At 38.1% G+C, this 25,129-nt stretch overlaps 1 protein-coding gene across 4 annotated transcripts in view; it reads right to left on the minus strand.

The window, feature by feature from the left end:
* GALNT13 (polypeptide N-acetylgalactosaminyltransferase 13) overlaps window positions 1-24,205 on the minus strand; it is a 655,101-nt gene extending 630,896 nt beyond the window's left edge. For 3 of the 4 annotated variants that reach the window (XM_061437749.1, XM_061437723.1, XM_061437732.1), the window contains exon 1: window positions 23,990-24,078. The gene's annotated coding sequence lies outside the window, so the exon portion shown is untranslated. Of the gene's footprint in view, window positions 1-23,989; window positions 24,079-24,116 lie in introns of those variants that run through there. The other variant, XM_061437740.1, reaches the window with a different exon arrangement.
* Between the last annotated feature and the right edge of the window lie 924 nt (window positions 24,206-25,129).

Here is a 25,129-nt window from a genome sequence, read left to right on the forward strand (position 1 = left end):
TCTTCTGTCTTCTGCCTCCTGGCACGCTCAGTTGCCATGGAAAAATTTCAGGTCACTCTGCTGGAGAGGCCAGCCATGCTGTGGAGCACAAGGCATAGGACATGCGAGTAAAGGATACTCACATGTGGACATCCCATTCATTCAGCTTTTAGTGACTCCAGTCCCGGACACCACTTGATGGCAGCTATAGGAGAGCTCCCAAGTGAGGATCTCCCAGCTGAGCCCCCTTAACCCACAGAACTATGAGAGATTACGATGGCTTTATTTAAGCCACTAAATTTATGGATAATTTCTTGCATGGCAATAAAATAACCAAAAAATATGATTATCTTGGAATTCAAAATCTAGAAGTATAATGTAATATCTAGCACCTTTTATCTATGTAAAATCTAAAATTATATATATATAAATCACATTGACCAGAATGTGAATTGTTTATATGGTAATCTACTTTTCTGTCTCTATCTCTACATGTGTCTATGCAAGTTATCTTATATCCAGTTAAAATGATTTTCAACTGTTTTCTGACTGGTTGTGCACTAACACAGGAGTTAATTACATATATGAAACATGTGTATATATGTATATGTATTTATATGCACATACACACACACAGTGTGGTTTAGGGCCACTCAACCTGTAAAACTGAACATACAGCATAAATCTGAATGCTGTTCCTATGTGAAGAACTGACAGTGTGGAAAACAGTTTAAATTTGCTGTCTGTGCTCCCCCAAAGGAGAAGGAAGACCAGTAAGACCAATGAGAAAAATCACAAGAAATCAAATTTAAGCTCAGAATAAGGAAAATGACTTACTGCAAAGAATGACAAAACAGAATGGGCTTCCCAAAAAAGGGCCAAATGAAGAGTGAAAGAAGAAGTTGAAGGTTCATTCTCCAGAAATGCTGAAAGGGACTTCAAGTTCTACTGGTTGCTGGAATGAAAAGTTTTTTAAATACCCTTTTAAACCCACACTTTTGATAAATTTGCAGTGATTAACTTTGGACTAATATATATATATATATATATATATATTTGGACTAGCTAATATTTTATATCCTTATCATATTCTAGAAACAGAGACATGAGAAGTGTCACAAAAATTCATTCAATAGAGTATCATTAAATTCACAGCCCTTTCTCCTACTGAATCAATATTTAACAATTTTTCAAGACATTTATTGAATAACTAGCTATATTATGGACTTTGGTAGGCCTCCAGGGAACAATGAGGAATGTGATGCCTCCACTGTGAAAAAGATTATAATTTAAAGTGGGAGACAGAGGAGGATACAACTAAGATAACATGGTGTAAGTCAGCAACAACAATAGAAACAGAGTACTATGGAAACTGGAAAAAGGAATATAAAGCTTCTGCCTTGAAAATTTGGGAAAATCTTTTAAAAAGAGGTAGAATTTAAGCTGATCTTTGAAATGAAAAGATAAGTATTTCAAGGCTACAAAACAGTACAAGCAAAGAAATAGTCATAGATATCTATACCATGCCTAGGTAACAAATTAATACAGTGAATTCTTAAAATAGATCAGGAGAGGGTAATAAATGAGAAGTGAGCTCACTGGGATAGATTTCTATAAAGGGTCTTGAAAGACATGCTGAAAATTTTGAAATTTAACCAGTAGGGCTTTCAAAGGTTTTTATACCCAGGAGTTACATGCCCAGAACTATTTTTAGTGAGATCCCTCTACCAACAATGTGGAGTAGGTAATGGACTATACAATGTGGAGTAAATTTATTTTAAAGAAACATGTCAGCTTTGGGTTTAGATTAGGCATAGCCTAGACTGAGGGAGGGTGGGCTGACAGGATCACCCCTCAAGATCCCTTTCCATCTTAAACTCTGTGACTTATGCCTCTTGCAAAGGGAACACATTGCAGATAATTTTTTTTTTTTTTTAAATGACAGATGTGGAAGAACTCTTGGGCCACTCTGGTGAATATCACAAAGACGTTGCCATTTCAAATACCCAATGAGCTTGATAAGAAGTACAGGAAATCCACAATCTCTGATGAGCTGACAATGGAATGTGAGAAGGAAAAAAATCACAAGGAAGAGATTAATAGAGCACAGCAGAAAGGCATTTTCAACTATCCTTCTGGGAGAGCCAGATAAAAATTTGACTGACCTAAATCCTTTTTGGCCTGCATCATTTTCCAAAGTAGCGTCTCTGGCTTTGGAAGGCCTAGGGGATCTATCTGTACATGTGCAATCTAATTAATGTGTGTAGGAAAGACATAATTGTGTAGGACATTTTGCTAGGTACAGCATAAAAAAAAACCATGTTGGACTGCCTTCGTGGATTTTATAATCTTTTAAAAACAGATGGATGTAGATATACATCTACAATTTGGGAAGATAAAAGAAAGGATTTATTAACTGCAGAAACCAACAAAAATGTAGGTACTTATATTAAATGCTTCATGAGTATCAATAATGAGCGGGACAACTCCTTGATCAGTTCCATTTCAAGGGGAAATGGAGCCGAATGTCAGAGGATAAATTTCAGTGACATGATCTCACACCTGAAACTGGCTGGGAGGAAAACGGAAATTTTTACCCTGTTCAGACTGGACATCACTGTAAGCCAAGGTCACACAAGAAGTCTAAGGTACAACAAGCCACATGACTGCAGCTGCTTGAAGGGAGGAAGAGGTCAACCACAACACTGCACCAATCTAGAGAACAAGTTCCTTTTCTTTCCTTCCTTCCCTTGTGCTGCTGTTGGTGTTGGTTCTGGGCCACATGGCCCTGACTAGAGAGATCTATATGTGCATGGACCTATATGTGGATCTACCTTTCAAAAAGGTAGGCATTCATGAAATTTCTAATGACTTGAAGGTGTGAACCTGTACTGAGAGAGTAACACGTGAAGAAGTTTCAATTTTATCCCTGAGACTGACGCACGTTGCGTGAAATCTGAATTCTTAAGTCCTCTGAACGGCTTGCTTGATGGCAATCAGCCAAGTATATCATAAGATAAGAGCTTTAGACACTGAAGAAACCCACTGTCCTTGAAGCCCCTGCACAGTGGTAAAGGCACACATCTTCCTGTAAAATACAGCCACAGATAACACAGTGTGGGTGAATTTGCTGAAAGACACAGAGAATAAAAAGTAAAAACTCTACAGGATAACATGTAGAAATGTGCTTCTTATTCATAAATTTGTAATATTGTTCATATAGAAAGATGACATTTATATTTTTCATGGCATAAGAGGCCCTTTTTTTTGACAGAATGGCTTAGCCTTATGAAAATATGTAGCTCTAGTTTGCAGATGTTGTTCATTTTGAATGAGGTATAATCCCCAGAAGCAGAAATGAGAAAAATCCTCTCTTTAACAGCATGAGACTTCAGTAAGGAAGAGACATGACAGAAAGAAAGCAGTAGGGCAGACAAAAAGAAAAACGGCTCTCACCACATGGACCCCCAGGGTTTCACAAGAACCCACTGCTAAAAACTCATTTGTAGGTATGTGTCTGTTAATGAGACTTTGGAAGCACTTGATCTTGTATTTATTTATTTTGGGGGTTTTTTTGTCTTATTTTTTATTTTATACTAAAATATAGCTAATTAACAGTATTATGATAGTTTCAGGTTCACAACAAAGCAATGCAACCATACATATACATGTATCAATTCTCCCCCAAACTCCCCTTCCATCCAGGTTGCTACATAACATTGAGCAGACTTTCCTGTGTTATACAGTAGGTCCCTGTTGGTTTTCCATTTTAAATATACCAACATGTACATGTCGCTGACCTTGCATTTACATACTGCCCTAAACCAAGTAGATCCCCAAACCACTAGCCCTATTTATTAACTGATTATATATATTGACTACTTAAGTAGGAATCACTTCACACACCAAGGAAGTATGCTTCTGTATTAAAATATGGTAATATTTTGCTGGCCCACAACTTTATATATCAAGTTATTGTGAGATGTAGTCCTTTGGCAAATTAAAAGTACATGGCTATTTAGAAGGGATTCCCTGGTAGTTCAGCTGGTAAAGAATCTGCCTGCAATGCAGGAGACACTGGTTCAATTGCTTAGTTGGGAAGATCCGGTATAGAAGAGATAGGCTACTTGCTCCAGTATCCTTGGGCTTCCCTGCTGGCTCAACTGGTAGAGAATTTGTTTTCAATGCAGGAGACCTGGGTTCAATCCCTGAGTTGGGAAGATCCCCTGGAGAGGGAATGGCTACCCACTCAAGTATTCTGGCCTGGAGAATTCCATGGACTATATAGTCCATGGGCTTGCAAAGAGTTGGACACGACTTAGGGACTTTCATCTTCACTTAAATAAAACACAGATGTGTAAAATGACTAAAATCACATAATATTTTTTTCTTTGGCAAGCATCAAATACTTATACTATTAAAATAGAGGACAAAAAATAAATCAGCTAAAAATGACTAAATGATGGAGTTTTAGGGGTATTACTGTGAGGAGGAGCGAGAACAGTGAAAGGGAAGAGTTGATGGTGTTGGTGTCAGGCCATGTTGATAAACTTACTTGGCTCTGCAAAGGGAGCTCTATCTATGGGTATCAGCAAAAAGATAGGAATTCATAAAATTTCTAAATTGAAGGTTGGCTAAAAACTCAAAACCATTAAATTAAGATTGAAAAGAAAGTTATACTGAAGATAAGGTTTTAGATAGGGACATCAAAAAAAGCTGAACCAAAACTTAATATGGTCCAACAAATGGTCAAAATGACTCGAAAGTTAATAAAACAACTCAAAGTCAAGAATAAATCTGCATTATCATAAAAGAAGTAATCTGAGCAATACCCAAGAGATTGTGAAGATTCACACTTTTATTGTAAAGTTAAAAAATAAAATAAAATTTAAAAAAAAAGAATGTTATATATATAAAAAAAAAAAAATACCCTGAAGAAAACTGGACAGCAACATGTAAATCATGTGTAAATCAATTAAAATCATGTAAATCAATGAAGTTAGAGCACTCCCTCACACAATATGCAAAAATAAACTCGAAATGGCTTGAAGACTTAAATATAATATGTGACAACATACACGTCCTAGATAGAACATAGGCAAACTATTCTCCGACATAAATCACAACAATATTTTCTTAGATCATTCTACCAAGGCAAAAGAAATAAAAACAAAAATAAACAAATGGAACCTAATCAAACTTATAACCTTTAGTATAGCAAAGGAAATCATAAACAAAGTGAAAAGACAACCTATGGGATTGGAGAAAATATTTGCAAATGGTGCTACTGATGATAGCTTAATTTCCAAAATAAATAAACTATTCATATCGCTCAATAGCAAACAAACAAACCAATCAAAAAATGGGCAGGAGAGTAAATAGTCATTTCTCCAAAGAAAACATACAGATGGCCAAGAGGCACATGAAAAGATGTTCAACATCACTAAGTGTTAGAGAAATGCAAATCAAAACCACAATGAGGTACCACTTCATACTTGTCAGGATGGCCATCATCAAAGAGTCTACAAATGATAAATGCTGGAGAAGGTGTGGAGAAAAGGGAATCCCCCGATACTGTTGATGGGAGTGTTAACCGGTGCAGTCACTATTGAAAACAGTATGAAGTTTCCTTAAAAAACCAAAAATAGAGTTACCATATGATCCAGCATTCCCACTCTAGGGTATATATCCAGAAAATATAAAAACTTTAATTGGAAAAGATATATACACCTCAGCGTGCATAGTAGCACTGTTTACAAAATAGCCAAGACATGCAAGCAACCTAAGTGTCCATTAGGAAAGGAATAAATAAAGATAACATGGTAGATATACACATTGGAATATTACTTGGGCATAAAAAAGGAATGGAATATTGCCATTTGCAGCAGCATAGATGGCTCCAGAGATTATCATACTAAGTAAAGTCAGTCTTACAGAGAAAAACAAGTATTATATGATATCACTTATATTTATGTGGAATATAAAAAAGTGATACAAATGAACTTATTTACAAAACAAACAGAACCTCAGACATAGAAAGCAAACTTATCATTACCAGAGGGGAAGGGTGTGAGTGAAAGTTGCTCAGTCGTATCCAACTCTTTGCAACCCCATGGACGATACAGTCCATAGAATTCTCCAGGCCAGAATACTGGAGTGGGTAGCCTTTCTCTTCTCCAGGGGAACTTCCCAACCCAGGGATTGAACCCAGGTCTCCCACACTGCAGGAGGATCCTTTACCAGCTGAGCCACCAGAGAAGCCCAGGGAAGAGTGGAGAGGGGTGAATTAGGAGTTTGGGATTAACAGATATACACTACTATATAACAGATACACACTACTGCATAGTAAGCAATGACTTACTGTATAGCACAAGAAATTATATTCAATATCGTATAATAACCTACAAAGGAAAAGAACCTGAAAAATAATATGTATGTGTAGACATATATATGTAAGTATAGCTAAATCACTTTGCTGTAACACTTGAAACTAACACAATACTATAAATCAACCATGGTAGTACTCCAGTGCTTAGTCATGAGTAGGACATGCTTGCTCAGTCATATCCTACTCTGTGTGACCCACAGGACTGTAGCCCACCAGGCTCCTCTGACCATGAGGATTCTCCATGCAACAATACTGGAGTGGGCTGCTGTACATATCTGTATGTCTGCACTCCTCCAGGGGATCTTCCAGACCCAGGGATCGAACCTCCGTCTCTCACATCTACCTGTGTTGGCAATCAGGTTCTTTACCACTAGCACCACCTGGGAAGCCACGAAATCAACCATCAGTTCAGTCACTCAGTCATGTCCGACTCTTTGTGACCCCATGGACTGTAGCACGCCAAGCTTCTCTGTCCATCACCAACTCCTGGAGCCTACTCAAACTCATGTCCATTGCATCAGTGATGCCATCCATCTCATCCTCTGTTGGCCCCTTCTCCTCCCACCTTCGATCTTTCCCAGCATCAGGGTCTTTTCTAATGAGTCAGTTTTTCGCATCAGGTAACCAAAGTATTGGAGTTTCAGCTTCAGCATCAGTCCTTCCAATGAATATTCAGGACTGATTTCCTTTAGGATTGACAGGTTGGATCTCCTTGCAGTCCAAGGGATGGACTCTCAAGAGTCTTCTCCCATTAAAAAATAGATAAATACCTAAGAAACACATAAAAATAAAAACTCAGCTTTCAGTAGAAACCCTTTGGGGAACACATGCACGCACACACACATGTATACACATATTTGGTGGGCATCAGTCCTGTCCTCTGAAAGCAAACAGTACATCTTTGGTTTAGTATTAGTCAGTGGGGACGGAGGTGGGAGGAGGGTTCAAGAGGGAGGGGACATATGTATACTTAATACCAATTCATGTTGATATATGGCAAAAACAATCACAATATTGTAAAGTAATCATCCTCTAATTAAAAAAAGAACTACAAAAAATGTACTGCAAAATCAATCATATTTTTAAATATTTCTGTATCTTGTTTTTATATTTATAACTACAGTGAATATTTTCTGTGAGTACTAACTCCCAAATCATTGTTAAATAAAATGAAAACTAGTCACAAAGTGAATTTACAAGGTTAGTTATCAATGGACTATCATACTATACGAATGGTGTAATATTTTGGCAAATAGATGCAACAATACAACAAAATCAATTGTCTGTCTGTGACTTAATGCAACCTTGGTTGAAAAGAGTTAACCTCATGCATGATTCTCAGACACAGCAAGAATTATTACTTGATTTTAATTATTTCTCACAGAGAAATTCCTTACAAGGTTGTTGAAATTTTGACTAAACTTTTCTTTTTAATTACTTGTAAAATATATTCAAACACAAAACTTCAGTATGGAAGGCAACAGGAAGACTAAGCAAATGTAAACTAATGATCCCACATTATTTTAGGCAGCTCTAGAAAACTGTTTGGATCACAATAAGAAAAGTAGTAAAAGCTCATTTAAGTAATTTCATTATTTTTAGTATGAAAATGATTTTCAAACACAAATAAAACACATTTGCTATTTAATAACCACTCCATAACTCTTGCCTGGAAAATCCCATGGACGGAGGAGCCTGGAAGGCTGCAGTCCATGGGGTCGCTAAGAGTCGGACACGACTAAGCGACTTCACTTTCACTTTTCACTTTGATGCATTGGAGAAGGAAATGGCAACCCACTCCAGTGTTCTTGCCTGGAGAATCCCAGGGATGGGGGAGCCTGGTGGGCTGCCATCTATGGGGTCGCACAGAGTCGGACACGACTGAAATGACTTAGCAGCAGCAGCAGCAACCTATATAACCATTTCTTATATAATAAACTCTTACTAAACATAACATAAGCTTTTCCTTCATCGTTTTTTAAAAATAAATATTCTATCTTACAGAACATATTTTTGGAGTTGAGGAAGTTACAGGTTACATTAAATAATTAGTCCTGGTACATTTCAATAGACCACAAATGATTCAGAAATAAATCAGAAACAGCATGATGCATCATTAGATTACCACCAGCAGTTTATTAATTTATGTATAATTATCATGTGTACAAATTATTGTGAAGGAATTGACAAACTCAGTGTTGAAAACAACATATTATTCTCATATGATAATACAAGAGAATTGGAACTCAAATATTTCTAAATGAGAAATCAGTTACAATTTGTTATCTCAAATTATGTGTCTTTCTACATAAAAAAATGACTCTTCGATTAAGCACTTAGAAAAAATCTTTAAAATAAGACATCACATACTTAAAATGAAGTCTGTGTCACTAAAGAACAAAAATATAACAATAATGTTTCATCTTTTTCACTCAAAGGACTAAGGCTAGAATAGTAATATGTTTTCAAATGGTTACTATTTTTCATATTCACACAGAGAAAAAGCACTCATCTTTCAATTACTCTAAGAATCAGCCAAGACAAAATAATACAGTCAAAGCTGATCAAAAAACTAAGGGGAAAATGGAAGATGACTGCTCAACTTAGCCAAGAACACCTCACAAAAATCAGCAGTGAAGCTAAAATTTTCCAAATAAAGTTAAAAGGAATAGAAGCTTATCACCCTTTTTCTAAGCTAGATACACTTTCTGCAAAGCAGCATTTCAGGGTTTAGTACTGGATACAATTTGTACAATATTATGATCAATTCATCATGATATGATATTTCTTTTCCTACCTTCATTTACCTTCAATTCTCTCTTAAATAAGATTTCTAAATATTTCACTAAAACAGTTTTTCTGGGTTTCTATTTTGCTTGGCTTCAATCCTATCTTTAACTGCTATTTATTTATTGCCTCCTGGGATCTGATTTTACAGTTACTCTGCACAATAACTCTTGCAGGTCTGAGAATTTTATCTTGGAAATCGGTTAAGCAGATCAGATTTCTAGGCACCTGACATACTACATGCCAGTGGAGGACCCTAGAAGGGGATATACACTAATAGCAGCTAGCATTTGTTAAGCACTTCCTAAGTGCCAGGGACAGTAATCAGTACATTACATGCATAATCACCTCAACCCATGAAAGCAGTTATAATTATTAGGAAGATGAAAATAAACATCTGGTTCTTAGAATTGTGAGAATTCAAAGTGCCAATATTACATAAAGCGCCTAAAAGAAATCCTTATAACCAATTACAAACCTGGGTTGTATTAGTGTTAGCCACGATTGCTGTCACTTGCATTTTAAAGATGAAATACTTAAATCCCACAGAAGCTATCTAACTGTGCTTTGTTAACCTGCTTAAGCAACTGGATAGTTCAAAATTTCTGAACTACATGTACGCAGGCACCACAGTCTTAAACTTGTAGTTTCAACACAAACATGTTCCACTGCCTCTTGCAAACTTGAATCTCGGCATTTTTTTTACTTAAGAATTAAGGTATGATTCATAAGCTAAAGGTTATAATTAATTGCCAAGGGTTCGGTTCAGTTTAGTTGCTCAGTCGTGTCTGACTCTTTGTGATCCCGTGAACTGCAGCATGCCAGGCTTCCCTGTTCATCACCAACTCCTGAAGCTTGCTCAAACTCATTGTCAAGAACTCCACCTTTAAAAGGAAATTTAATAGACCTTTGATTCATCGAACCAGGTGAGATAAAGGGACAAAGCATCCTCTTCACTTCCCCCAGTCACTGTCCAAAAGCCAGATCACTCAGAAAACAGTGAAAAGAGGTGACCCAAGGGGTTATAATTACAACCTGTCAACAGAAACCAGACCCCTACAGCTTTAAAGAATGCCTCACTGTTGACCTGTTTTTTCTCACTTCAGAATCTCCTAGCCTTCCATATCATAAAAATACTAGATTGTAACATATTAATTAATATGTAATTTGTGTTCTCAGTTTTCACTACTTTTTACGTTATACAAGGCCCAAACTGCAGAGTGGGGGCATATGGAGAGACCAGAACCTTCATTACTCCTTATTTCTCTTCTCTCTCTGTCTGCCTCTGGTCTCTATCTCTCTTTCTGCCAATGTCTTTATTTCTATCTATCTATAGAAAGTTATTACAATTTTCTTTTAGTTTGTTGAATAAATGTTCACAGTTAAAAGATGCTAAAGTACACACACACAGAAATCTTCTAACAATCAGCAGGTTAGACATTTCTTATGGGACACATCTGTGTTCTCACATTCATTAGGAATAGCTAGCATCTTTAAAGCAACTATTTCTGATTAGCTACAAAATTAAAGTGTTAGCCCAAATAAGAAGAAGCAATGAGAACTTCCAGAGCAGCTGCCGATCTAAGACGGCAATATTCTCACATCTGTGTAATGTTGAAACAGCCATCCTTCATCTCTCAATTCCTCTGTGAATCTGCAGACACATCAGGTAATCAGAGTAACTGGTACAATTTAATAACACAGAGGACCATAAAATTTACAGTCTCTATCTGGAAACCACTACAAAATGTTGTTTAAAATTATTGTTGAGTGCTAGCTATTAAATGTTTAGGAAAACAGAGGTGGAATGGAAATAGGATTTTCTGGAGAATCATTTGGTAATGCTTTGCATGTTTACATCACAAAAAATGTTTGTTTTTAATTGTAAGAAAATAAGACCTAGAAAACATATAGTTCTTTCATTTTCAAAGAAAATGATAGGCCTACATTTGGAAAATAAATAAACACTAGAATACAGTCATATCATGCTTTTTGTTTTTGTATTACCAGTTGCATCATTTCAAGGATGAGAAAACTGAGATCCAAAGAATTTAAAATGACATGCTACAGAATTTATTAAGGGTTTTACCATGACCATAATCCAATTCTCTCCTCTTAGCCCCATAATTTTTATAATACTGTAAGGGATGACTGATACTGTGTTTAATAATAAAATTTCCAAGTATTTCTATTTCTTTATAGCTTGGAGTCCCCTCCGTTAACTCCAAACTATTCCTCTCCCCAGAGGGAATCACCTTTAATTATGTATTAGTTCTAAAACAAAATGGTTAAATTCAAATGTCTTTACAGATCAAGGTGATTTAACAGAGAGTGATTGGTATCTGTGAAAATCTGGAGAGTAGAGACACACCAAAAGCAACTACATTTAAAAAAAAAATTAAAGCATATTTTGACCAAACAAACGGACCCAAAATATTTCAGACATTATCTAAATTATCTCACATACCACACTCCACGTTTCTCTATATTTTTATTAATATTATTATTCCTTCTCTTAGATTTTTTTTTTTAATTTTAAGGAATGTAAAATTAACTTGCAGCAACTGTAGGTACCATCTCTTGACCCCTATTTTGTAATACGCTAATCTTCCAATTTCTGTCCTTTCCTTCTGTTTTCTCCAAGCATCATACCTACTTCCCAACCTCTTCCATCTGTATGTTTACTGTGGCAATGCCATTGCTAATATTTGCATTCTGTCTATAATTATGATTCTCTTCCACTTTTTAGCTAAAGATTGATACTGAAAATTGAAAATCAGTAAAAAAAAAAAAAAGTTAAAAAAACACTTATATTTAAGTAATATAAAAATATTCATTTCAGTGCCAACTAGAGTTCTATGGTTACTTTCCTTTCTCGTATATATTTTGGTTCTTCTTGGATGGAGTTTACACTTCTTTTTTCATTTTTACACTATTTTTCTTTGTCTTCTCAAATATTTCTTGGACTTTAAAGGTTGCATAATATCCCCCTTTATCCTAGAGCCTCCCACCAGACAAAGCTTTCTACTTCTTTTACATTAACTCTATATCAGATTAAAGTAATATGAATCATTTGCCTTATAGGATTACTTCATAGCTTTTATGGTATATCTTTCTCTTTCTCTTAACTATACTTTGATGGGGGTCAACCTCAAGTAATTTTATAAGAAAGATTATATTTGAGGAAAGCATATTTAATCATTAGATGCCCGAAAATGTATTAATTCTACCCTTGCACTTGATTGATATTTTGAATGGATATTGGACATGGAATTTTGAGTTGCAAATCATCTTCCTTCATAAACTTGAGAATGATTCTATTAATTTTTAAAATAGTTCTAACTATATATTTTGTTTTCTTATAATCAGAACTCCAATTAGCAGGAAGTCATGCTTCAGGGAGATTTATAGTGATTCTTTTTACCTTTTTGTTCTTTTCCTTTGCATTGCTCAGGTTTTTTGTGTATTTGAATTAAAAATGTTCCCTTAAACTATTGATCTGAAAATCTTTAATTTCCAATAGTTTTTCTTGTTCATTTATTGTGTCTCTTCCCTATCATCTTCTTGTTTTATGAATGTAATATTTTCTAGAAACGCTTCAAAAATTTTACTTTTTGGTCTCCTTTATGATTTTTTAATTATCTGGTCCATGCAAGGTCATTTCATTGGTCACTGGTTTTCAGCTTTCTTAGTTTCATTTGTGTTGCAGTTTTTTACTAATATTTTTTCATAAAATACTTCTTAAATGTCTGGTGATACTTGGTTGATGCTTTCTATTTAACAATAAAGGAACAGAAATGGCTGAACCTTCTGTACTTAAGTGGGTCTTGCTGTTTAGAAGACTTTGCTTTTGGGTAAGCAAGGATTTGATTATTAGGCTTGAAGATCCCAAGTGTCAAAATAAAAGGGAATTTATTCCACAGTTGTAAGATGCTTTATCCTGAGTTGCCCCTCTTGTCTCTTAGCAGCTCATATAATTCCATTAGTCTATGTAAAGCGGGATAGTTAGGAGAGAAAGTGAAAAAAAAAAAAAAAAACTTGCTACAAGGATATTTGCATAGGAAGTAGAATTAGTGAAGAAAAGGCCAGCTATCCCATCAGACAGTAATGCATTTGCCTTTGATGCAGAAGACCTGAGTTTAATCCCTGGGTCGGGAAGATCCAGTGGAGAAGGGAATGGCTACCTACTCTAGTATTCTTGCCTGAAGAATTCCATGGACAGAGGCACCTGATGGGCTACAGTTCATGGGGTCACAAACAGCTGGACACAACTGAACCACTAATACTAGGATTTCCCAGGTGGCACTAGTGGTAAAGAACCTGCCTGCCAATGCAGGAGACATAAGAGACACAGGTTCAATCCCTGAGTTGGGAAGATCCCCTGAAGGAGGGCATGGCAACCCGCTCCAGTATTCTTGCCTGGAGAATCCCATGGACAGAGGGGCCTGGCAGCCTGCAGTCCATGGGGTTGCACAGAGTCGGACACAACTGATGTGACTTAGCACCCATGCCCGCATTCCAGCTGATTACTTTGTTTCAGCCCTAGTCTCTCACTTAAGCCTTTTGGGGCTTACTCAGAACAAAGCGGCACCCTCTTCCCCACATCTTCAGCAGTTTTCCTCTGCCTGGCTTTACTTCATACACTTTGTAACAGTTTGATATCTTTTTAACTCCTTAATTTAATGCTTAAATTAATGAGTTTTCAGGAGAAAGTTTAGATAAAGATATGTCTCCATCCTCCCTAGAGAAGTTGCCCCTAAAACACCTAAAATGAAGAAAAACCCAAGAACAAGCGTAATTCTTGTTATGCTTGTAAGAAGCCTAAAAATGACACTGTTGCATATCACCATACTCCTGATGACAGCAATGCTGTTCAGAATCATTCAAGTGAGGCTCTCCACAAAAATTAATGCAAACTGCACACCTCCACACATTTTAGGGTATGCAGGGTAAAAGTAGGACTCCTGATTTCATGTTCTGAGGGGTCATTTTTGTGGGCAACTGATTAACATTCTCAAACAAAAAGTGTATTGAAATTCAAAATTATTTAATGAAATAGTGGCAAATATCTTACATTCGTTGAAGTTATTTTTCCTCACAAAAGGAATGGAAATGATGCATACATGTTATTCTACTAGAATTAGAATTTTATACAGATAATAAGAATTTGTGCATTGTAGAAGCAAAATGGGCCTATTGTTGTCTGCAACAGCAAATGAAGTGTCTCATAACCAGCAATTCAATGTGTTAATTCAGCTGCACCATCCAATTACCTACAATTCATCTCAACATAGGACACAACAATAAAACTCTTAAAAAATCTGTGACAAAATGCCTGCTCTAGGTTTACCTAATAGGAAAAACATTATCCCGAAGTCAGAGAATAGAAGCCATGGAATATAAATTATAAAAGTTGTTCATCATAACCTATCGATTAATATCACAATGAATTTCTGACATGAAGTCAATAGTATAGAGTTAATAATAAAACATATATTGGAAATCTTATAAGGAAAATCGGACCAAGGAATGTGAGAACTGGATGGCAACTGAAATTGGCATCCCCTCAAGTATCATAGCATTCCCTTGGAGCCAGGGCTGCATACTGCCAACTGACCACAGGGCCCAGGCACACCATTCTAAAAGTAGACAAAGGTAATGAGATGCAAATTTAGCATCCCAAGCCTCCTGCTAAATGACCCAGATGCAAGAGCTAGAGCGTCTGTCTCTTACCTACTCAGGGACTAGATGATGAAATGAACAGAAGCTTTTTTATTTACATTTTTATAGAATCAAAAAAGGAAAAAAAAAAAAAGCTAATAGATAAGTCCAGCCCTGCTCTATGAGGATGTATTAAGCCACAGAAGAAGGACAATTTAAAGTCAAGAGCATCATGAAGAAGGAAGAGAGGAGCCAGGAAAAAATACAGAAGAAAAAGCATATTGAGAAATTATGAAACAGTATTTATTTCAGAAGGAAAGACAGAGCTCCCCTGAAAATCTACAGGATAGAAGTGAAATCTGAACCATGATTAGGCACAGGCTGGTTTCTAATATTTTTCAGGACAAGTGATGTATAGTCCCATTTGAGACTGAATTATCAAGAGAATCAAAGAAATATGAGCTTTGAGGATTCAGAAAAAGAGGTGGAATTTACCATGAGAGAAAGAGAGAAGACTGTAGAAGTGAGTTTTAAAATTCAGTCAGTAATCTCATACCTCTCACTTCACTTACAGAATCTGAAAACAGAATTGTTTTTAAGTGTAGATTTTTACGTTTTAAAATACCAGGCAGGTAGAATGACTCATCACTGGGGTATCTAATTTAAACAATTTATAACAATCTAATCAAGTACCTATTTAAAATAATATTTTTAAAACTGAAGAAAGCTCATTAAATACTACATAAGTTCTTTAAACAAGAATAGATAATAGAAAGTTGCTAAAAATCAACCAAATATCAGAAGGAGCACCTCCTCAAAGATAAATACATCAATTCTCTATAAATTAACAGTGATTACAAATGAGTATAGATACTCTATATTATATAAAGCTTTCACAAAACTTATTTAAGAAAAATATCAAGATTTTTCAGCAGGATTTCCCCAATCCTTTTTAAAATATTAATATTTCCTAGTGTAATCTAAATAATTTATGAACAGTAATTGCAGGACAATAAGGTATTTTTTATTTTAACTAAGGTAGATCTTAGTTATAGATTGAAATCTCTATATAGAAATCCCTCTTACAGATTTTTTCCTTTTGTCTACATCTCTGTGTTAACTTTTTGCTCTTTTCTTTTTTTTTTTTTTTTGCTAGGGATGGTGGGGAGAGGGTGGGTGGGTCTGCACCGAAGAAAAGTCAAGAATAAATCTACTTGAAGAAAACTACTGTTTTTCCACATTTATTATCTTTCATAATTAAATTTCTTTATTAATCTGGTGCTATGACTTCTAAAGGGTAAACATGTTTTGTTTTTGACTTTGTTCATCAGATTTTCTTCCTTTACTTTTAAAGGCAAAAATTCTTCAAATAGGAAACAAAACACAGAAATCTGGGTTCCATTTTCATTTCTATTGCTTCAAGCTTTGTGACTTAAAGCAGACCATTAACTGTTTCATCAAAATAGCATAGTCCATGCTCCACCATTCAGCAACTTCCCCTGGGCAACTCACTTAACCTTTCTGTGTCTCAATTTCCTTGTCTATAAATGGAGATACTAATAAAACCTACTTTCAGGGGTTGTTATGATTAAATGAATTAATTAATATCTGTTAAGTATTCTGAATAATGTCCAGGACATAGTAACTTCTATATTTGTTTAATTGACTAAAAATTATTAAATCTGAAACGTGTTCTAGAAGTAGTTCGGTTGCTTGAAACCTTGTACATCAAACTTATCTAGAAAAATGTTTATAAAGATAGATCCCTATGTATCCATCCCAGGCAAATGAGAATATGTATCAGTGGAATCTGACAACCTATATTAAAACAAACAAACAAAACCTCTTGAGATAATTTCAGTTTCCAAACTGATTTGCTGGCAATGACATTAAACAACGTCTCAAGTCAATTTAATTATATCCCACACAGTCCACCAGTGTCCACTTCCCCTTCCATGGCCACAACAGTCACTGTCCAAAGCAACTTGGGGTTTAATAGCATCAGTCAGTTTTACAAAAGCAGTTAGAAGTTTAGCTTTGGAATTTTCTTTCTTACCTAAAGCAAAACTGCTTTGTCCTCATCAAGGAAAATAAACATGCAAAAAAAAGGGATCAAACTGATCCCTAAAGACTGGGACATACTGGTTAAAGAGGATAGAATAAGTTCTTGAGACATGCTCCTTTTGTTTTCGCCCAGTATTCATTCTTTATCCAAGGACACAGATTGGCACTGTCTTAGTAATAATGATTTGTGGTTAACTACCACAAAAGATCAAATTGCCTCCAATTTTCCAATTTTTTCAAAAAAAAAACTGAAGCAGTAAACTGAGGCTTAGGGTAACTGTTACCATCCTTCCTAGATACAAATCGTATTGCCCAGACTTGCAACTAGAAAGAGAAAGGAATAACTATAAGGACAAAGTCACAGATATCACACCCACGCTGGCCTGTGTTGCATGGGTGCTTGGGACCCACTGGGTAGCAGTATATTTGAGTGGCTCAGACTAAGGAGGGTTCCAATCGCAGGCTACAGAATGTGGTGAAATAAATTACCAGACTGTGATGAATTTTCTTCAGTCTTTGTTAAATTAGAAAAATAAATGCAATGTAGAAAGTACAGGAAGCTAAATTTATTCTACTTTAAGGACTATATTTTGTGATTTAGTTCTGCCATCTTATTGTTGTTACAATGTCCATTCTTTTATAAAGTGACTGTGATATAAATAGACTTAAAAATTATTCTCATTGTGCAAAAAGAAAATGTCCACATGGAAGTTGACACTCATTAAAAAAAAAAATTTATTAGTGAAAATGTCAGTTTGAGAACTCTTAGAGCACTGGCTTCAGAGATAGATATAACTGATGTGATCCCTGCCCCTAATATTAATACAGATCAGCTGTGTGATATTGCATATGTGCTTCCTCATTTATCAATAGGGATAGTAATACTACATATAATTCATAGTATTTTGAGGATAAACTATAGTATGAGCTGTTAGATGTTTACTTACAATACAAGTCAAAGTATGTATCCAATAAATTTTAGTTATTTTATCACTTTGTAACTCTTCATCATTTTAACTCCCTCATCAATAAATCAAAATGGCTACAACCTTTACATATATTTGTTTCCAAGTATTTGTTCCCAATTTTGTTTTCATTAGCTTAATGGTGGTACTGCACAGGGGTCTTGATAGTCATATAAATCCCATCCTCTCTATCTGAAACTAATTATATAATAAAAATCTCAAAAGGAAATTAAATTGTTATGCTTCTGGTCTACAAGAAGATAATCCTCCTCCTATGTCAAAATTCATTTATAACAACAAAAAAAATGGCACTGAGCTTATAATAGCAAAGCAATTAATATTAGGCAAGAGACTAAGTTGACATTTGCTACAGTCTCTGAGGTATAATTTAGATGATTTTGAATGTGCAAGCTCTGTCTGAAATTCTCCTGTTTACAGTGGCTACTCAGCGCATGTATTGTTCACCAGAGTACCAACAACAGTTTAATCACACTCTTCTTATAATGTTCTACAAGATCTTAAACAAGATTTAAGTGACAATTCAATGTAGTTTAATGTACTAAATAGAATCCCAATTAATTCTACATCATGGTAGAAACCCTGGAATATCTTGGAGAGTTCCCATCTATCTTAATAGTAAGTACTTCTGGAAGAAAAAACAAAGAAGCGTGAATATTTATCTGGACAGTGTTTTACATCTTCTCACCTAAAAGCGGATCACAAATATGTTCCTGCGATGATGGTTACAGTCACCACTTCCCCTACATCCCTCTCAAGCCATGTTGGAAGGGTTAACCATTAAGATGGAACAATGTTTAACAACCAATATTTTGCATCTTGTTTCAGGTCAATTGTGGAGGATAATAATAACAAACATTAAAAGAACCTGATAGTTTATGAGATTTATAATTATTTGGATATTTGAATGAAGTTGGGTCCTCAGAGGAAAGTTAGATGCCAGCAATCTCTTAATAACCTGTAGCAATAATTTTTAAAAATTAAGAATTTCAGCTTAAATAGGCCCTAAATATATTAAAGATAAATAAAATTGGAAAACTAATAGCTAAAAATGAATTTTAGCTACTGTATCTAAAAGGGACATTAGAACACATATTAATCACATAAATGTCTTTAGCCATTTGTAATAATTTCTTGATAACTATCTCAGACCAATTAAACATATTATTGTAAATATACTACCTTGAGAACATACACATAGGTCTAAATCTTAATCAAAAAGAAATAAATATCAAATAAATAAAATCTATTTTATTATACTTTGTTCCCAAAGATAATTGCTTATAATGCCCCAAACGATGACCAACTACTAGTAAATTCATGTGTATATTCATTTTCACAAATTTCTGTGAATTTTCTAAGTACTAAATTTCACAATGGGAAGCTGGACTCTTCAAAAATATGTATGTCTGTAACTGAATGGCAGAAAAATTTAACCAAACAATGTGCTTTAATATATAAATTGTAAATATTAGTCTAAAATGTTAAAATGACTTAAAATGTTAAAATGGTTTATCAAAGCAGACAGTATAGGATCTTTAAATGTGATTTATGTATTCAGATATATGCTTAGTGTGTCTGTAGTGCAGCATAGGAAATATTATGAAATATCATCAAGTAGACTGTCAGACTCAGTATATATATATACAGTATGCTATGCTAAGTCGCTTCAGTCGTGTCCAACTCTGTGTGACCCCACAGACAGCAGTCCACCAAGCTCTCCCATCCCTGGGATTCTCCAGGCAAGAACACTGGAGTGGGTTGCCATTTCCTTCTCCAATGCATGAAAGTGAAAAGTGAAAGTGAAGTCGCTCAGTTGTGCCTGACTCTTAGCGACCCCATGGACTGCAGCCTACCAGGCTCCTCTGTCCATGGGATTTTCCAGGCAAGAGTACTGGAGTGGGGTGCCATTGCCTTCTCCGATATATATATATTATATTATATTATATATATATTATATATATATAATATATATATATATAATTTAAAAATAGCAAAGGCATAGTGAAGGTGGAAATTCTGATATTGGTTGAGATACATTCTGATCTCTAATGATAAGAATATTGAGACACATTTAACTTTTTAACAACGTACATTACTTTCAGGTTAAAGTTATATGAGTGGAATACAATGTTTCTATTTTTTCAACTTGAGTTTAAGAAGTGGTAGTTGTAGCACTTCTTTTATATATATATATATATAGAGAGAGAGAGAGAGAGAGAGAAGGCAATGGCACCCTACTCCAGTACTCTTGCCTGGAAAATCCCATGGATGGAGGAGCCTGGTGGGCTGCAGTCCATGGGGTCGCTAAGAGTCAGGCACAACTGAGCGACTTCACTTTCATTTTTCACTTTCGTGCATTGGAGAAGGAAATGGCAGCCCACTCCAGTGCTCTTGCCTGGAGAATCCCAGGGACCAGGGAGCCTGGTGAGCTGCCGTCTTTGGGGTCGCACAGAGTCGGACAGGACTGAAGCGACTTAGCAGCAGCAGCATATACATATATATGTATATATATATAAGTCTTCATTTGATGTTCCACATATGTTTACTCTGATGACAGGAAGGATTAAAAAAACAAAGGCCAGTTAAAATTCTTGGATAATTAGGCATATGGTCACTCAGACTCCAAAGTAGTGATCCTGCTAGATCTCATTAGATTTAAGAGGGCTACATGTTTTTCCTACTGATATCAACACAAGCCCCAAGAGGCAATGTATTAAAAGTCACAATCAAGAACTTGTTGCTTATTGCAGGAGCTGCATCTTGAAAATAGGATGCTTAATAAAGCAAATTAAAGGACAAAACTATAGGATCTGCTCATTTTCATAAAGCACAAAAACACTTATCAGAGACATGTAGCATTGTTATTTATTTCACATGGCAGGACTTTATTCATACTTTACTCTCAATCATCTTCTATAATTTTCTTTTTATTCAGAAATATCAGTATCTTCTTCATTTTCCTAACCAGAAAGAATAAAAGTATCCATTTATTCCTTGTTCGCACCCTCTTCCTAAAACGCCAAAATTTTTAAAAAGTTACAAAATCTCTATTAGATGGAAATGTTCTTGTACAACTACCACTTCTTAGAATCAAGTTGGCAAAATGGAAACACTGTATTTCCCTCTGACATAACTTAAACCTGAAAGTAATGTACATCTTTAAAAAGTTAAATATGTCTCAATATTCTTAAGAGATCAGAATGTATCTCAACCAATATTAGAATTTCCATCTTTACTATGTCTTTGCTATTTTTAAATATGAAAAACTGGATAGAGTAGGAGCTGATTTATAAGTAATGTTTTAAAAGCAAAATTGCCTTGAACACGCTCCAGAACAATATTCATGGTAAATCCTCAACTATTTTAAGAGGTGACTGTCATAGCATCGTGAAAACAATACAGCAGCACAGGGATTCCTACTAGAAACTTGTATCAGGAGGCATTACATTTCCAGGTACTTTGCAAATTCTCATACACATGTAGTATCACACTCTCACATACATTTCAAGCAATAAAGGAACCTATAAATTATTTAGTGATTGAGTTTGCAGATTAATTTATGGGCCCCAAATATTTTAAGCTGATACATCTGTTCTTCACATTAAAAAAAGAGAACTTTTCACATGTGAAAACCACCGGAAAGTATTCACTCACAAATGTCATGCTCTAGTTTACTTTTAGGTAAGAAGGCTGAGAGATGCCACCATCAGAGCCTCTAAACTCATTTCCTCAATTCTGCACTGACTATTAAAGAACATCAGCCAAGTTAAAGACTTGCACAGAAGGTCAAATTCAAGCAGCGAATGGGTTAAGGACACAGAGGACTCATGTTTCACCTTCTGCTAGTCCTCAATTCCCATTCATAAAAGACTAAGTGAAACAAACAAACAAGAGGTAGAATTCAACTTCTTGTATGTAGACATTCACATAGCTAGCTGACTTCAAAGCCTATGATTAGCTCCATGCTAATCAATCAACCAGTAAATTTCTGGGAAGCATTTACTAGTTTTCCTACACTGTGCTAGGGTCTGAATATCTGAGACAGCACCTGGCCCCACTCTGGACACTGGGATCCAGAATTAATCTATACCAGAAGCACTTTGTTTCCTTTGGAAAACCTTTCTTTTCTTCTTCCCAAAACTGCTTAGTGCCTCTACTTAAGCAATCAGCTTAAGCCCTAGAATGGGATGAGCATCACAGAAATGGTGAATGAAAAGCATTTATTTAAACAAGGAGGAGAAGCCAGGGAAAATTCTCAGTGGAGTTGAATGTGGGCAGGGGCATAAGGAAGACATGTGAAATCCTGGTTTGCACTGAACGATGCAGAAAAATGGCATGTTTTCTTATGTTGAAAGCCTGCTTTAGGCTATGAAAATTCTCCAAATCTATCCACCTCTTAAGGACTCAAATGATGTTTCAATATTGAGGTTCTAATTCTGCAGGAGAGGAGTTTGTTGAGATCAGGGCAAAGGAAAGATTACTACTGCAACAAAAAAGTCAAGATGAAGAAAAGGAAAGGATGGGTGAAGGTAAGAACGACCTGAGAAGGGGAGAGATCAAAAGTAAGTCACCAATAGGTTCACCTTACTTTTCAATATTCTCAAACCAGCAGGTTTCTCTAACACTAGAGGGCACGAACTCAAACACACACACATACACACACACACACACACACCCACACACACACTGAGGCGGGGGGAGCAACCTTGAGCAAAAGCAGTCTTCATATAAAGCTGAAGATCCGGGGCCCCAAGGATACTCGAAATTTCAAGGGGCTGGGGCAGTCAGTGTCTTTAACCCTGCAAATAAAATCCCTATGATGCATTTCAGGGAAGAGTGACGGCTCTCTCTCCCAAAGAAACCGCTCACGGATTGAGTGTTACGACAGTTGAAGGCAGGCAGTCCCCAGTGCTCCTCAGACAGCAACACCTTTGCCTCAGGAAAGCTTCCACCCTTTCCAGGTTAGATGTCCCTGGATCCCGAAGCTTCTGTATTCATCTGCCCACTGTCTCCTCCCGTGGCTGCCTGTAAAGAGTGGAGATGTAGACTCTCCACCTGGAAATTCAACTGATTCTAGGCAAAGAACGGAGTAAGAGGAGGGGCACCCGCAGCTAACGCTGTCCAAACAGCAGCCTTCGTGAGCCCGGGTTCTCAGCAGCGCAGAGCCCTCGGACCCGGGGCGGGGAGGCGGCCCTTGCGACTCTCATTCAGTCCCCTCACGACAGCCCAGACAAGAGCACTCCGCTTCCATCCCCAAGTCTCCTCCGGCTCTGAGAAAGGAGGTCTCTGTACCTGGAGGTGCCCAGGAGGGCCGGGGTGTTCTCCCCTGGACAAGGAGTCTCGGAATATGGGAGCTGGTGGTGTTCGGGGGGACCAGGCAGGAGAGATGAGAGGAGAGAGGCAGAGAGAGGGAAAAAAAAAAAAAAAAAAACATAAAAAAATAAGGTAAGACGGAGAGAAAGCGGAAAAGATAAAGTAACGGAGACGCGGGAACATCCCAAGAAAAACAGGGGGAAAGAGAATGAGAGACAGAGACAAACCCGGAGCGGATGCGGTAAGCCAGATCAAGAATTAGAGAAAGAAACTGACTCAGACACGGACAAGTAGAGACTAAGACGCAAAGGAAGGCAGAAATATAGAGGAAGGCAACCGTCGAGGACGACACCCGAGACCCAGCGCGTCCCCGGTGTTGAAAGCCCGGTGTAGAAGCGTCAGAGCACCGCAGCGCCACACCGCCCGCAGCTGGTGGGAGAAAGTTGCTGGGGCTGGAAGGCCATGTCCCCCCGGGGCTGAGCGCCAGTGAAGCGCAGAGGGTGGCCGGCGCCCCCCAGCTTGGCCGGGGAGCAGAGAGAGCAGGGTAGGGGGCGGGCAGCGGTAGAAAGTTCCGCGCCTGGCGGTCTTTCCTCCGCACTTGCAGCGGCGAGCAAGCGCGCTTCGAGAGCCCGAGAGGCCGGTGTACCGGGTTCGCCGGCGCCCCTTTCCTGGGACTGGTTCGGAGCTCTCGGCTCCGTGCGCTGCCACCCGCTGCGGGACTTCGAGGCGCCCACCCAGGCACTCGGGCCACCTAAAGAGGACTGTTGCCAGACAATCAGAGGGGAAGCAAGAGAGAGAGAGAGACGGAGACCTGCTGTCGTGGCCAGGGATCCCGCGAAGAGGGAACGGCGGTCCACGCACGGAATTCAGCCTCCGACCCAACCCGGCAGGTGCCGGCCGGCTGCGAGGAGTGTGGGGCACACCGATCCCGTGCTCACCTGGAACCCGCGCCGGCCCGCGAGCGCCGCGCGCAGTCCCACTTCCCGCCCGCGCCTCTCTGCTCACACTTCCCCGGGAGAAGAGCGAGCCGGCTCCGGCCTCGGCCAGCCCTGGAGAGGCGCCCTCATAGCGCAGCGGCGGGCTGGAGGGCTCCTCGAGAGCGGGCGCCAAGGCCAAGGAGCCGCAAGAGACCGAGCGAGGGCTCCTAACACATTGTCACCTCGGCAGAGCCGCCGCCACCGCCTGGTCACTTCGCCCCCGGCCCCCGCCCCCCTCCCACCCCGGCCCGCTGCCTCTCAGCCCCTCCTCCTTGCGCGGGCCCTCCTCCTCCTCCCGTAGCCCCAGCCTGGAGGCCTCTCACTGGGCTAGTATAATTTACGTAACCAGCACCCCGAACCCTCCTCCCTCCCGGCTCCCGCTCCTCCCCGGGCTGGGGCGGTGCGCACAGAGCGCGCTCCAGCTGCTCCTGGAGCTGCCGCTCCTGCGATGTGCACAAGTCCCGCGATACTTGGCAGTCACGGCCCCCAAGAGCAACCGAGGGGTCGGGTCCTTTCCCCCCAGAGCGCCCCGCGATCCCTGGCCGGCCTGGGGTCCCACTGTGCGAAAACAGGCTGTGTACACTGTGTTAGCCCAGAGCACCGGATAACCTTCTAGAGGGGTGCTGGGGTGCAGACTGTCCTCGGGAAAGCTCCAGCAACCCCACCCCAGCTGTCGGCTCTCCATTGGAGATAAGCTGCAGGGAACTTGAGGTTTAGGCTCCCTGAATTAGAAAGGACAGACAAGAGTTTGGCCTCTTGTCCATTACAGTTCGTTTACCCTGGCAGGATCCTAGTGTTCTGGCTAGAGACAGCTGCTGCCACCGAAATCATTGTAAGAGACCTGGAAATGCAAAAGGCTTCCTTGTGCTCTTAAATTTTTCAGGGAGCGGTAAAGAAAAAAGCAAGGCTCTGAATTCCTTTCTTAGTCAAGAAGATAGGGTCTCTAACAGCAAAAACACATACACTGAAGCACC

This window comes from Bos javanicus, chromosome 2 (assembly GCF_032452875.1).
Source record: "Bos javanicus breed banteng chromosome 2, ARS-OSU_banteng_1.0, whole genome shotgun sequence".
Lineage (NCBI taxonomy): Eukaryota > Metazoa > Chordata > Mammalia > Artiodactyla > Bovidae > Bos > Bos javanicus.